The sequence below is a fragment of the Balaenoptera borealis genome, assembly GCF_965194805.1.
Source record: "Balaenoptera borealis genome assembly, chromosome: X".
Taxonomy (NCBI): Eukaryota; Metazoa; Chordata; class Mammalia; order Artiodactyla; family Balaenopteridae; genus Balaenoptera; species Balaenoptera borealis.
The window spans coordinates 52,687,439-52,700,913 of NC_138881.1; positions in this window are offsets into that span (position 1 = coordinate 52,687,439).

Below are 13,475 nucleotides of genomic sequence, written 5' to 3' on the forward strand. Positions count from 1 at the left end.
TAAGGGTTTCTGTCACTTTCTATTTTCATTTAATCAAGAAACATTTACTGACCACAGTACTGACATTTACTGACCAGGTACAAGGCATTGTTTTAGGTACTGTGAAGAATACAAAGATATGGGTCTAATTTTTCTATCTGAGAATTTACTTAATCTACCAACATAATGATTACTTTTCTCTACATTTTTTTAATTTTTTTTAAAAATTTTAACTGGAGTATAGCTGCTTTACAATGTTGTGTTAGTTTCTGCTGTACAGCAAAGTGAATCAGTTATACATACACATATATCCACTCTTTTTCAGATTCCCTTCCCATTTAGGTCACCACAGAGCATTGAGTAGAGTTCCCTGTGCTATACAGTAGGTTCTCATTACAGTAGGTTGTCCATTTTATATATAGTAGTATACATATGTCAATCCCAATCTCCCAATTCATCCCACTCCCCCGACTTTGCTCTACTTTTAAACTTTTTCTTTTGAAGTAACTTTAGATACACAGGAAGTTGAAAAGATGATACAGAGGGATCATATGTACCCTTCACTTTGTTTGTGTTATTGGTTACATGTTACCTAACTGTAGTATAATATCAATACAGAAAATTGATAATGGTATAAAGTACGTATATAGACCTGCATTATTTTGTCACATATGTGGATTCATGCACCCACCACCACGATCAAGATACAAACTATTCGATAACCAGAAACATCCCCCTCTTGCTATCCCTTTATAGTGACAACTTCCCCCCCTCTCCTGCTCTTCTACTATGCCTGACAAATTTTTTCCATTTCTATATTTTTTTCGCTAATACCATATTTTATAAAATGTATCATTCAGTATGTGATCTTTTGTGATTGGCTTTTTTTTTAACCCATCATAATGCCCTTGAGATCCATCCAAGTTTTTCTGTGTATAAATAATTTATCCCTTCTTGTTACTGAGTAGCATTCTATAATACAGATGTACCTCAGTGTGTTTAACTGTTTACCTAATGTAAGACACTTTGGTTGTTTTTAGTTTGGGGCTATTATAAATGAAACTATATGAAAAATTGGGTTCACCTGTCTGTATGGAGATACGTTTTCATGTCTGTTGGATATATGCCCAAGAGTTTGATTACCAGATTATATGGTTAATTGTATGTTTAAGTTTTTAATAAACTGTCAAACTATTTTCCAGAATGTATGTACCTTTCTACATTCTTATCTAGAATGTACAATATATTCAGTTTTTCTGAAAACTTGTCAGCAATTGACATTGTCAATTTAAAATTTTAATTGTTTTAATAAGGATGTAGTGATAGTTCATAGTGGTATTACTTTGCATTTCCCTAATGGCTAGTGATGTTGAACATTGTTTCATGTACTTATTTGTCATCCACATTTCCTCTTCAAAAGGTCTGCTCGTGTCTCTTCATGTCTTTTGCCCATTTTCCTACTAAATTGTTTGATTTTCTGCTGATGAGTTTTAAGGGTTTTTATTTATTCTAGATATGTCTTTTGTAAGACTACATGGTTTGCCAATATTTTCTCAGGTCTGTAGCTTGTCCTTTCTTCTTTGCAGAACAAAATGTTTTTATTTTATAAAAAAACAAGTTACTGATATTTTTTCTATGGTTCATGCTTCTGATGTCATATCTAATAATCTTTCATGAAGACCTAGATAGATCTTGAGTATAATCTCCTGTGTTGTCTTGGAAAAGATTTATTATTTTACATATAAATCTATGATTGATTTTTTTCCTGCCTTTTGTATTATTATCCATTTCAAGTTCATTTTTGTATAAAGTGTGAGGTTTATTTGGAGGTTCATCTAATTTTTTTGGTTTATGAATAACAAATTTCTCCAGCACCGTTTGTTGAAAAGGCTATCTTTAATTAGGCCACGATTTTGTGGGGCCATTTCTGGGTTCCCTGTTAAGTTCCCTTGATCTATGCGTGTATCCCTCTGCAAGTACCACTTAGTCTTCATTACTGAGGCTACATAATACATCTTAAAAGTAGGTAAAATGATTTCTCCCACTCTATTCTTCCTTTCAAAATTATTTTAGCTATTCTAGCTCTATTTTTTCCTCATACCCATTTTAGAATAATCTTGTCTATATTTATGAAAATTCTTGCTGGGATTTTGATAGTAACTGCATGAAACTTGTATATCAATTTGTGTAGAATTGACATTTTTACTATGTTGAGTGTTCCAATCCGTGACCACATTTGGTATTGTCTATTTATTTACACCTCCATTGATAGCTTTTATCAGTGTTTTGTAGTTTTCAGCATATCTTATATATATTTTGTTAGTTTGGGAAACAATTGTTAACAATATCACATTTTAAATTTCAGTTTCCTTGTGTTCATTGCTAGATATAAAAATACAAATAATTTTGTATATTGATCTTGTATCCTGAGATCTTGCTGAACTCATTTATTAGTTCTAGGAAATTTTGTATATACTTCGGCATTTTTGTGTGAACAATCATCAAATAGGGAAAGTTTCATTTCTTTCTTTAATGAAGTAGTGTTGTTTTACAATATTATATTAGTTCCAGGTGTAAAGAATAGTGATTGAGTATTTTTGTAGATTATACTTCATTAAAAGTTTTTAAGATAATGAATATAATTACCTGTGCTACACAATAAATCCTTATTTCTTATCTATTTTAAACATAGTTGTTTGTATCTCTTAACTCCATACACCTAATTTGCCCCCACCACCCCAGCTCTTCTCTTTAGTAAACAGTAGTTTGTATTCTATATCTGTGAGTCTGTTTCTGTTTTGAATATATACTCATTTGTATTATTTTTAAATTCCACATGCACGTGATATCATATAGTATTTGTCACTCACTGTCTAACTTATTTCACTAAGCATAATATTCTCTAGGTACATCCACATTGCTGCAAATGGGAGAATTAATTTCTTTTTTATATCTAAGTAAATTCCATTGTATATATATATATATAAAATCACATTTTTTTTACATTTGCTGTTCATGGTCATTTGGGATGCTGTATTACATTGACTACAGTAAAGAGTGCTGCTATGAACAATGGAGTGCATATATCTTTTCAAAAGAGTGTTTTAATTTTTTTCTGGATATATATCCAAGAGTGGAATTGCTGGATCATATGGTAGTTTTATACTTAGTTTTTAAACAAACTTCATGCTGTTTTCCATAGTGGCTGCACCAATTTACATTCCCACCAATAGTATACATGTTTTCTCTTCTCCAAATACTTGCCGACATTTGTTATTTGTAGAATTTTTGGCGATAACTATTCTGACAGGTGTGAGGTGATATCTCGTTGTTTTGAGTAGCATTTCTTTAATGTTAGCAATGTTGAGCATCTTTTCATGTGGCTGTTAGCCATCTGTATGTCTTCTTTGGAAAAAAATGTCTCTTCAGGTCTTCTGCCCAATTTTCGATTGGGTTGTTTGTTTGTTTGTTTTTTATTGAGTAGTATGAGCTGTTTAAATATTTTGGATATTAACCCCTTGTCAGTCACAGAATTTACAAATAATTTCTCCCATTCCATAGGTTGTCTTTTTGTTTTGTCAATGGTTTCCTTTGCTGTGCAAAAGCTTTTAAGTTTAATTAGATCCCATTCGTTTTTGTTTTTGTTTTTTGTTTGTTTGGTTGGTTTTTTTGCTTTTATTTCTTTTTCCTTAGGAGACAGATCTAAAATAATATTGCTACACCTTATGTCAAAGAGTGTTCTGCCTATTTTCTCTTCTAGAGTTTTATGATTTCAGGTTTGACATTTAAGTCATTTTGAGTTTATTTTTTATATTGTGTCAGGTAATGTTCTAATCTCATTGTTTTACATTTAGCTGTCTAGTTTTCCCCAGCACCACTTCTTGAAGAGAATGTCTATTCTCCATTGTGTATCCTTGGCACCTTTACCATAGATTAATTGACCATACGTGCATGCGTTTATTTGTGGGTTCTCTATTTTGTTCCATTGATCTATGTCTGTTTTGTTGCCATTATCATGCTTCTTTGATTACTGTAGCTTTGTATTATAGTCTAAAGACAGGAAAGGTAATACTCCCAGCTTCGTTCTTTATTCTCAAGATTGCATTGAATATTCTCCATCTTTTGTGGTTTCATATGAATTTTATGACAATTTGTTCTAGTTCTGTGAAAAATGTCATGGGCTTTTGATAGGGATTGCATTACATCTGTAGATTGCTTTGGGTAGTATAGTCATTTTAACAATATTAATTCTTCTAATACAAGGACATCTTTCCACTTCTTTGTATCATCTTGAATTTCCTTTATAAATATTTTATAGTTTTCAGAGTATAGGTCTTTCACCTACTTGGTTAAGTTAATTCCCAGGTATTTTGTTCTTTTTGATGTGATATTAAACAGGATTTTTAAACTTTCTCTTTCTGATATTTCATTACTAGCTTATGGAAAAGTAATAGATTTCTGTATATAAATCTTTTATCTTGCAACTTTACTGAGTCATTTGTTAGTTGTAATAGATTTTGTGTGGAGACTTCAGGGTTTTCTACATAATGTATCATGTCATCTGTAAATAGTTACCATTTCATATCTTCTCTTCCAATTTGGATACTATTTATTTCTTTTTCTTGTCTGCTTGCTGTGGCTAGGACCTCCCATACTATGTTAAATAGAAGTAGTGAGAGTGGGCATCCTGGATTTGTTTCTGAATTTAGGAGAAAGGTTTTCAGCTTTTCACTGTTGTGTCTGATGTTAGCTGTGGGTTTGTCATGAATGACCTTTATTATGTTGAGGTATGTTCCCTCTATAAACACTTTGATGAAAGATTTTATCATGAATGGATGTTGAATTTTGTCATATGCTTTTTCTGCATCTATTGAGATGATCATGTGATTTTTATCCTTCCTTTTGTTAATGTGGTGTATCACATTGATTTATTTGCCAATGTTGAACCATACTTGTGACCTTGGAATATATCCACCTTGATCATGGTGTATGTTACTTTTTATGTATTCTTGGGCTTAGTTTGCTAATATTCTGCTGAGGATTTTTGCATCTATATTTATTGAGGATATTTGCCTGTAATTTTTTTTTATATTGCCTTTGGTTGGTATTTGGGTAATGGTGGCCTTGTAGAATGAATTTGGGATTTTTCCGTCCTCTTCAATTTTTTGGAATAGTTTAGGAAGGTTAGGTATTAGTTCTTCTTTATATGTTTGGTAGAATTCCCCTGTGAAGCCAACCAGTCCTGGACTTTTGTGTGCTGGGATATTTTTTATTACAAATTCAACTTCCATACTAGTGATTGATCTGTTCAAACGATCGGTTTCTTCTTAATTCATTCTTGGCAGGTTGTATGTTTCTAGAAATTTGTCAATTTCTTTTAGGTTGTCCAATTTGTTGGCATAAAGCTGTTCATAGCATTCTCTTATGATTTTTTGTATCTCTGTGATAACTGTTGTTATTTCTCCTCTTTCACTTCTTATTTTTTTATTTGGGTCCTCTCTCTATTCTTCATTGTGAGCATGGATAAGGGCTCATCAATTTTGTTTATTTTTTCTATTTTTTTAATCTGTATTTTATTTATTTCCTGTCTGCTTATTTTGGGCTTTGTTGTTCTTTCTTCTAATTTTTTTAGATGGTTTATTTGAAGTTTTTTTTATTTCCTGAGGAAAGCTTGTATCAGTATAAACTTCTTTCTTAGAACAGTTTTTGCTGCATGCCATAGATTTTGGAGTGTTGTGTTTCCATTGTCACTTGTCTCAAGGTATTTTCTGATTTTTCCTTTTGATTTCTTCATTGACCCTTTTTTTTTTTTTTAGTTTCATGCTGTTTAGTCTCCATGTGTTTGTTCCTTTCCCATTTTTCTTTCTATAGTTGTTTTCTAGTTTAATACTGTTGTAGTTGAAAAAAAAGCTTGACATATTTATATATAATATATATATTATATTATATATATATAATTATATAGGTAAATGCACACATATATATGTTAATGCATGTTATAGCCTTTTCTTTGTATTGATCTCTGTATCACTATATAATCCCCTTATTTTTGTTTCATTATACTTTTTGTTTTAACATTTAATTGTTCTTATATATGTACTGCTACCACAGCTTTAAATTTTGCCATTTTAATTATGATATGTCTTGTTGTGGGGCTGTTTGGGTTCATCTTGTTTGGGACTCTCTTTCTTACTGTACATGGATATCTGTTTCCTTCTTCAGGTTTAGGAAGTTTTCAGCCATAAATTCTTCAAATAATTTTTTGATCCCCTTCTCTCTTCTTCTGGAACTTCAATAAAGTTAATATTCGAGCACTTAATGTTATTTCAGAGACCTTTAAATTACTTTTTTTTTATAATTGTGTTTTTCTTTCTGCTGTTCTGATTGGGTGATTTCTATTACTCTATCTTCTAGATTGCTTATGCATTCTTTTCTATCACTGAATCTTCTATTCATTCCTTCTCATGTGTTTTTTTTAATTTCAGATATTGAATCATCTATTTTTGATTGGGCCTTTTTTATATTTTCTCATTCCTTGATAAAATCATCTGTGATTATATCAATTCTTCTCCCTAATTCTGGGTCACACTAGCTCTGTTCCCTTTAAGTGTGTGTTTTTCCTTCTCCCCATATCAGGAAATTTGCCCCAGAGGAGGGGAGTGCTGAAGCAAGTGGGGCCAGTGTGTATACAGATGTCTGATACACTCCCTGTGTGGGTGTCTGCATTTCTGCTTAGACGCAGCCCACAGCTGAGTATTTTCCCCAGTCCTGGCCCCCAGATCCAGTGATGTGCTCTGGTATGGACTGAGCAGGGCCAGAGTGTTCATTTGGCTTGAGCTGGGGCACATAGCAAGTCAGTCATGGGAAACTCAGGAGCCACTAGAGCAGACCTCTCTGCCCTGCCTGGGGTCAAGACCCTTTTTCCTCTCACAACTGATCACTGTCTTCAGGCTCTGTCACTCCCTTCCAGTATGGAACCACTGCACAGGCAAGGCAGGGCCCATGTCGTTTCTCTGTTGTATTGGGGTGTGAGCTGTGACAGAACACCTGCCATCAGAAATCTGGGCTTTTTCTGTGGCACCACTTGAGTAAGTGACAACAATGGCTGCTGTCGGCCCATACAAATTCTGCCCCAGGACCAGGTTGCCTTTGTGTCCCAAGGTCAAGCCTTTTCCCCAGTCCTGGCCACTCCAGATCCAGTGCCATACTATGGCATTGAGTGAGTGGGGCCGGAGTGTTCACTCAGCTCACTGGGACACACAGCAAGATGGTCATGGGAAACCCAGCAGCCGCTAGTGCAGATTTCTATCCATCCTGCCTAGGGGTAAGCCATTGTGCTCACTGCTCATGAGTGGAGTCCAGGCTTCTCCATCCTTTCTATCTGTCCCAGCATTCCTCCAATCAGCCAAGGGGCTTGTCTCCTCCACATAAGATCCCAGGACTGGGGCACTCAGTCTGTGGCTTGAACCACTCACTCCCCATGGTGGGTGTCTGCCCATGCAATCTCCCTTTTCCTCTGAGTCCCCTCCTAGGGGCACAAGTCCCAACCCAATCACTCTTCTTCCCTTCCTACCCAATTACATATCTGTCTTTTTTTTTTACAGCATTGGTTGTACAGGAATCCTTCTGCCAGTTTCCAGTTAGTTTTCAATAGAATACTTCCACATGTAGATGTATTTTTGATGTGTATGTGGGGGGAGGTGAGCTCCACATTCTCTTACCTTGCCATTTTGATCTCCCTCTCCAAGTTTAATTTCTTCCTTTCCAATATATATGTCTTTTAATTTATTTTCTTGTCTTATTGTGCTGGTTAGAATTTCTAGTTCTAGTTGTATTGAATAGCAAGGTGAAAGTAGATGACTTTGCTTTGTTCCTGATATTAGAGGAAAGGCATTCAGTCTTTCATCATTAAATACAGCCAATTTTTGGTTTTTGTAGCAATATTTTATAAAGTCACCACAGACACTTACTTAGTGAATACTGAACCATTGCTCCTAGTGAAAAAATAGTGTTAGTTCTTGCAAGCCTCTGGTCACAAAATTTTTGTCAATCAATCAATTTTTATCAAAAATCTTGTATTGAGTGTGATTCTGCTTAAAGACATCTTTGTTTAATATATATTGTTGATTCATTTATGCTGAATTCATCATGAACAACAGCATTATAACTCAAGCCTGATTGAGACTTATCAAACTCCTTATAGGTAGATGATTTACAGATGTTTTCTCCCATTCCATAGGTTGCCTTTTCATTCTGTTTTTTTCCTTTGCTATACAGAAATTTTTTTAGATTAGTATAGTTTCACTTGTCTATTTTTGCTTTTGTTGCTTGTGCTTTTGGTGTCATAGCCAAGGAATCATTGCCAATACCAATGTCATGAAGATTTTCTCCTGTTTTCTTCTAAGAGTTTTACAGCTTCAGGTCTTACATTTAAGTCATTAATCTATTTTGAGTTGATTTTTGTATATGGAGTGAGATAAGTGTCCAGTTTCATTCATTTTTATGGACATCTTGTTTTTTCAACACCATTTATTGGATAAAATACCCTTTCCTCATTATGTGTTCTTAGAATCTTTATCATATCTCTTTTACTCCTATAGTTTTCAAGTACTCATATTTATGTAGAGTTTTCCAGCCATGCATTAGGGCATTTCAATGCCTTGTAAGGCTTTGGAAAGCTAAGCATTTCCCGAAGCTCTGTTTATGCTTCTCTGTGGTTGTCACTGTGCCACTTCATTCATCCAATGAGAAACTAACTAACTCCAGTAGACTTCTAAACTGGAATTTGTTGGCAACTATGCATAAAAATACCATACATTTGTATAGGGTCTTAACTTTCCAAGTATTGCCACATCTATTCACCTTACACTTATCTGAGTGGTGTATATGGTAGGTGTTATGTTTATTTGACAAATTAGTAAACCAAGGCCCAAAGCTTTTAAAAATCTCACCAAATTAGCTGATGGCAAAGGTAAAACTTTATATCTGTGACTTATATGCTCCATTCTGTTTATTGCTTGTGCTATATTGCTTCTCCACTCCCTTTTTTTTCTTCTCTGTTTATCATTAACTATATGGGTTAAAATAAATAGCAATGCATTTTCTTTACACAGATTAAATTTGATTCATTTTTTATTGGTTAAATTATAAATTGTCAAGTGTGCTATGGAAGAACAAAGGAAGTTAAGAATCACTGAACAATTATTTTAAATCATTTTAAAATGGAAAAAAATAGAAGATAACATGACACTCTTGGGAATATAAACAATACATTTCTAAGTAATCCATGAGTCAAAGAGGAAGAATCAAAGTATTAAAAAATACTTAGAAGTAAATGAAAAAGAAAAGACACTATGTCAAAATATGTGGGATATATCTAAAGCAGTTCTGAGAGGAAAATTTATAGCATTAAATATATACATTAGAAAATAAGGAAACTCTCAACTCAATAATGGAAGCTCCCACTTCTGAAATCAATGAAATTGAAAACAGATAAACAATATAGAAAATTTATGAATAAAAGAGCTTAATCAGAAAAATTAGTAAAATTCATAACCCCCTATGAAAACTGACAATGATAAAAGGGAAAAACAAATGACCAAAGTGAGGAAAGAAACAGAATCAAAAGGATAATAAGGGCATACAATAAACAATTCTATAGTGACAAGTTAGACAGCTTAGAAGAAATGAACTAATTTCTCAAAAACTACAGTCTCAATCAAACCATAACTCAATCAGGAAGAAATAATGTCAATAATATGGATATTATAACTAATAAAGTCAATATGCAATTAAGAGACATCTGATAAAGTTATCTGCAAATACAAATGATTTTCTACCAATCATTTAAAGAATAATTATCAGCAATTCAAGACTCTTCTGAAAATAGAAAAGGAAAGAACACTACCCAACTCATTTAATAAGTTCAGTGTTACCCTGATTCCAAAAGTATACAAAGACAGTAAAAAAGAGAAAAAGAAAAGTATACACCAATATATGTCATGAAATTAGATGCAAACAATTTTAAAACATGAGCAAATAAATTCCAACTTTTATGAAAATAATAAAACACCACAATCAAGTGGAATTTATTTCAGGCATGCAATGCTAGTTCAATATCCAAATGTCAATTATTGTATACAGAATAGGAGGAGACAATACTACGATGTTGACGAACTGAGCCTCCCCGCCATCCCCCCAACAAAGGTCAAAGACTGGACAGCTATTCATTAAAAAAACATTTCTGGGAGAACTCTACAGTCCTCTTCAGAAATTTTAGCAATGCCGTGGAACAAAAAACATCAGAAAATTGTACAAGGAGAGAAGAAAGATAGCTTCATTTTGCCTGCATCATCCCATTCCCAAAGCCAGCATTATTTAATGCCAAGAAGGAACTTCTCAGCTAGGAAATGTTCCTCTCACCAAGAAAGAGGGGGTGAGTGACCACCTTCTCCTGCATTTCAGGGCACTGCAATAAGCTCCTTCTTTGGTTTCTCCCCCATCAGACTGGCAAAGCTGGGGTTACAAACCTGACTAGGAACAAGGAAGAAAAGCACGGTGCTTATTAGCAGACACACAGCAAGTACAATCCTAGTTCAGAGAGACCTACTCTGCAGAAAAACTCAGCAGATTTTGCCATTGAAAAAGCCAACAGCCAACAGAGCTGCTGCAAATTTTGCCAGCTTTTGCCTGACAGATATTCACATTCACTGATGCCACATGCCTAAGTCCTTCACCACCCATGTTAGAGCCCAGGAGCCATACTGGCAGCCAACTCAGGCCTCTGTAGCTTCAAAAGTTTAACACACCAGCCTATGCCCCACCAGCTAACATCCACCACTATGGCAGCCCCTCCAGGTATACACTTGCACACCACTGACCTGATGTTCATCATCCACCTCCACTTCTCTACTTCAGTGTGCACACCCAGAGGAGAGTTTATAGCCACAGAGGAGCACATAGATAGCCAAGGCCCCATACCTGCTTGTGGAACTTGATCAGTCCCTGCCTTCTGTCACTGGCTTGTACCACCATACCAACCTGTAGATAGCCCCTCCTGATGTGCATCTGCGTGTCTCCAGCCTGACCTAAGTGACTGGCCACTACAATGTGCACAACTGAGGGGAGAGTGTACAGCCATGGGAGAGCACACCAACAACCAGGGCCTCTGCAGCTGCTGGTGAGCCTGTCATTGACTCCCAGCTCTTGTTGCCTTCTCTGGCCCCCATCACTATGTGTATATCTGCATCCAGCTCCTTCAGCTGACCCCCAAAATGAGTGTGTGCACACCTCAAAACCCCAACAGCCCTTGAAGCCAAGGGCCTACAGACCACCTCCCCCAACTGCGCCAACGCTGTGGAGCTAAAGTGGTATCTAAGAATCCAAAACCAGTGCTGTCACATGCCCCCACACTTAGCACTTTGCACCACTAGCCTCACAGTGATATTACACTCCAATGTACCCCCACCCACAGGTTAGAAGCTTCTCTTACCAACGTCAGTCTATAAAGTCTGGAAGAGTTAACTGCATCATCAAATGTGCAGACACCTATGCAAGGCTATTGGGATCATGAAGAAGCAGGGAAACATGACTCTACCAAAGGAATTCAGTAAACCTCCAGTAACTCGCCTCAAAGAAATTGAGATACAGGAATTGCCCAACAAAGATGCAAAATAATTGTTCTAAAGATGCTGCTCAGAGAGCTACATGAGAACATAGATTAAAATTTTAATGATATCATAAAACCAATACAAGAATGAAATCAGAAGTTCAATAAAGAGAGAGAAAACATTAAAAATAACCAAACAGAATTTTGGAGATGAAGAATACAGATGAAGTGAAGAATTTAATAGAGAGCTTCAGCAGCAGACTTGATCATACATAAGAATAAGTGATCTAGAAGGCAGATAAATTGAAATTATCCATAGAGAGAAGCAAAAGAAAACAGAATGAAAAGAAATGAAGAAAGCAAACAGAACTTATTGAGCAGCATTGGAAAGAAAATAATGTACACATCACTGGAGTCTCAAAAGAAGAAATCCAGGAGAAAGGAATAGAAATGTTATTGAAAGAGATAATGGTTGAGAATTTTCCAAACGTGGGGAGAAATTTGGACATCCAAGTTTATGAAGATAATGTGTCACACCAAAATTTCAATTCAAAATATTTTTCTCCAAGAGACATAAGGAAACTATCTAAAATCAAAGAGCAAGAATTTCAAATGCAGCAAGAGAAAAAACTACTCTCACATAAGGGAACCCTCAGAAGGGTAACAGCACATTTCTCATCAGAGACCTTGCAGACCAGGAGAAAATGGGATAATACATTCAATGTATTGAAAGAAGGAAACTGCCAAATCAGAATACTTTACCCAGCAAAGTAAACCCTCAGAATGAAGGCAAAATAAGACATTCCCTACTAAATAAAAGCTGAGGGAATTCATCACCACTAAACCTGCCTAATAAGAAATGCTGAATGGAGTTCTTCAATCTGAAACATAAGGACACTAATTAGTAACATGAAATATATGAAAATGTACAACACACTGATAAAGGTAAGAATATAGTTAGTTTCAGAATACCCTAATTCTAATACATTGAAATATGTAATATGATATGTTAACTACTAAGCTCTAGTATAAAAGTCCAAGAACAAAAGTGTTAAAAATAGCTATAGTGAGGACTCAAATCAAGACAGTGGAGTAGGAGGATGTGGAACTCACCTTCCCCCACAAACACATCAAAAATATATCTACATGTGGAACAATTTTCACTAAAAGTAACTGGAGACTAGCAGAAAGTCTCCTGTACAACCAAGGCTGTAAGAAAGATACACGTGGAGTTGGGTATAGGGGAAGAGAAGTGATCAGGTCAGGACCTGGGGAGTGAGCACACCAGCCCTGGGGTCTAGCAAAGAGAAGACAAACCCCCTTGGCAGGTTGGAGGGCTGATTGGACTAACAGGAAGTTGATGGAAGATTGGATTCTCTTGTGAAGAGCATGCAAATGCTTCCTTGCTCCCAAAGCAGGGTGAAAAGGGCAGATTAAAACCACATGGCTGGCTGACTCATTCCCAGAACTGCCCCAGCATGTACCACAGCTGAGCTGAATGAACATTCCAGCATCATTTGCCTGGCATTGCAGTTCCACACTGGACTATGGTTGGTCACAACTGATGAAAAAACTCAGTATGTGACACTGTGGTGACTCAGACCCTAAGCAATGACTGGGCAGTTAAGAGACAGCCATTACTCATGATTGCACAGGAGGCTCATCAGAGGCAATCCAAATTTCTGATGGTGGCCAGACTGCCACACCCCACAACCTGACCCTCGCTGAATACCCACACTGGATGCTCCTACTCCAGTACTGCTCCCCTCTGGGGCTGAAGGTGCTGGGGCTGGGAGGGAGAAGTGTACACACTTAAAGGAAAATGAGGCAGATTGGACCCAAACCTCAATGATTCTACTCCAGCAAGTTGGGACCTGACCCCACCCCC